Below are 3,283 nucleotides of genomic sequence, written 5' to 3'. Positions count from 1 at the left end.
TTTAACTATATCTAATGTGAGATTTTCGATGTCAATTCAAGCTGTGAATGTCCATAGATATTAAGCAATCAAATAAATAACAGGGTGAATTCAGTGTTACAACTGTAACTCGAATATTGGAACAAGAATGTTAGCGGGAAGGAGGATAAAGTCAAAGAATGGAGTCATTAGAAGGGGAACAGAGAATATACAGCCACATGATCATCAGAGAATATTGGAAGTCATCATTTGAAGTTTGAAAAGCAGGGTGCTAAAAGCTGTGACACAGCATACCCTGCCCTTCACCCACAGGACCAAACACGGTTCTCGGTGCTTATCTGTGTCAAACACCTTGTCCCTTTCTTCCTCAGAGAATCACCCGACTTTGCATCATTTGCTCACACACACACACACACACACACACACACACATATATCCTTCACCTCTTCCTAAGATAATTTGCCTACCTCCACCTAATCATTCTTTTCATAATCCATCTTCTCAGCTCAGTGCTCATTAATTAATTACTTGTAGGGTTAAGAAGCAAGATCCAATGTACGTGCATGGGATGCATTGTCCCGTGGTTGTTCAAGGTTATTATTCCAGTCTTGTCTTTCTGCCGTAACACAAACCCAAATTGAACACTAAACACGGGTACAAAACAAACTTGAATTTGGGGTCTGCGGTTTCTGGCTTTTTGGAAAGATCTCAGGGTTTGGCAAGTCAAAGAGAAAGCTGAGAGAAGAATCAAAAGAATTGCCAGTAAGTCAATATCGAAGCAAGTAACTGCAAACTGATGATATTCTTCTTCTCTTTTATCACTGCTGCTTAGCTGTGTTTTATAACATTGGAATTATTGAAATACACTGCACATCTGCTTTCACTACGTCCCAAATCATCTTGGCTCTCGCAATAATTGAACCACACAACTGCACCTGGTGTGTACGTACTCCATTAAACACGACAATGCAGGGGCCCGTACCTTGGGGAGTGATGTAAAGGCTTTTTTGCCATTGAAAATAATTGCTTCCCCATCACTTCACTGCAACACAACAACTACAGATCAGCAATTTTCTGCATCAGAGACCTTCAAAAATTCGGCTGAAGGGACATTGCTGCAGCGCAAATGGCGAACTTAGTGTCATCACTCAGACAATATGAGACCTTCGGCTGGTTGTTTAATTAACAAGTTTTCTGGTAATTTCATACTAACCAAAGCGCAAGCAGGCGTGTCAACTAATTTAAGTATGATATATTTCACGCTTAACGAATTTCATTGGTCGCAGAACTTAGATTTGAGTTTGGAAATGATTTATCAAGCAACTAGCAGGCAAGGTGGTCACAAAACTTAGTTGGGTTGGTTGGCATAGGGTAGGCATCAGAATGCAGGGAATAGAGAAAAGATTGATGGATGGGATGGGAGTGGGAGCCGCGATTTCATCAACAGCGAGGCCACAAATATTCTGTAGGATTTAAATCATAAGCTGATTAACAAGAAGACACAGATGCTTTTGACTGACTGCTAGTTTAAAAGATAAGGTCGGTAGTAGATTTTTCGGTCTACTTTACCGCTCAGTTTTGTCATAAATAGAAATGACAGCGAGATGATCCTCGCCATAAGAGGAATTTAGCTGATCACTGGGATAAATGTATACTATTTCAAATCTTTAGATTTTAATGTAAAAATCAAATAACTAATTTAGTAATATTAGAAAAATTAGATAAGTAATTATTAATGACTTAAAATAAGAGTAAATATTCTTATTAATTAATTAGTGCAAATCCACATAATTATTAAATTTAACAAACCCCTTTTATGCTTCCAAGCCTGGCGACTCAGTAATAATGAATCCATGCCATCCAAAATCTTCTTTGAGCCCTGCTTCCTCACTTTTGACAGCATCGATCTGATTAAAATACTCATTCTTAGGAGTGCATAGAGTGACTGTTCACAACATAACATGACGTGGTTGTTATATATTTTATATATATGAACTATTAATCCATCGATGGCTTCCATGACCCACCTCCTCTTATCTCTCATCATCTGAAACAGGAACACCCATATATATATACACCACAGCCTGCCACTGCCATGTTGCATTATGAGTTGCAATTATCGAGTGGGTTTAACAAAGGGATGGCTCACAGAGTTTCTTGGCATTCTGTCCACCTCCCTTGATTTCGATCGTTCAATATACAGGGAGGGAGGTGGCCATACTGCCAACGGAGCTCTGTTAGCTTCTCTTCGTAAAACCCTCCCTCATATATCATCTCATGCCTTTCGCTGCTTCCAAATACATATAAGCTTGTTGCAGTCGCTTGAGTTCAGAAAATATGTTTGTGTATGTGTAGCTGCGCCTGCGCTTTGCTCTTCAAAACTCGACCTCCTTCCTCTTTATTTATGTATCTATATACATATGGTCGGGTATTATCATTTCTTATCAGTTTCGTTAGTTAAGGGGACACAAGGCAATGGGTATGCCTATCTCTAACTGTATTATTTGCTTTGATTTTTTTCCCCCCTATGTAGTGTTGCGGGCTTCCAGAAGAGATTGGACCACACACCCAGGTTGGTGTTGAACTGTCTTGACATTTATCAACCACTTATAATGCATTACATCCTCATTAAACAATTTCAGTGCTTCCTCCACCACCACCTTCATGACGCAACTTCTTGACTGTTATATCACCTGAAAATTCCCGTTATGATTCTACAAACGACGGCCCTAATATGTGTGTGTGTGTCGTGATCACTGCACTCTCCTCTGCAGATCAATGTATTTTGGTCTGAATCAGTTGGATGGCGCATAGAGACGCCTAAAAATTGCATTCTGGGGCCAAAGCGTCAGTTCATTAACCTGGTTTGCCATCCAAGTGCTCAACACTGTTAAAACATCTTGTTCAATGGAAGAGGTTTTGAATACGTGGGTTAAAGGGGGAGACTTAACTATGAAATTGAAACTTGAAAACCTTTCTACAAGCCGAATGACGCCATATAATTAGCAAGGTAACGTTTTCCTGTTGTAGGCGCATGATTTGACGCAACGATGGCTTTCTATGAGAACATAGAAAAATGGTTGACTCAGGTCAGGATACGTAAAAAGAAGTTAAGACTGATGACTTGAAAGTATTTTCGAGGCAAAAGCATACGAGAAATCATGAGCGAAGTGAAAAGCCCGTAACTCCGTTCTGAGAGTGGAAGGGGAGCCCGGATACATACAGAGATTGTCAAGTGAAGTAGTTTTAAAACTTTGAAGACCATATCCCATTCTAAATCACGTGTTTTTTATTTTTTTCTTGC

Source organism: Neltuma alba, unplaced genomic scaffold (genome assembly GCF_004799145.2).
Source record: "Neltuma alba isolate B1F8T4 unplaced genomic scaffold, ASM479914v2 tig00003186_pilon, whole genome shotgun sequence".
In the NCBI taxonomy this organism is placed as follows: domain Eukaryota; kingdom Viridiplantae; phylum Streptophyta; class Magnoliopsida; order Fabales; family Fabaceae; genus Neltuma; species Neltuma alba.
Note: the sequence above shows the minus strand (reverse complement) of the source record.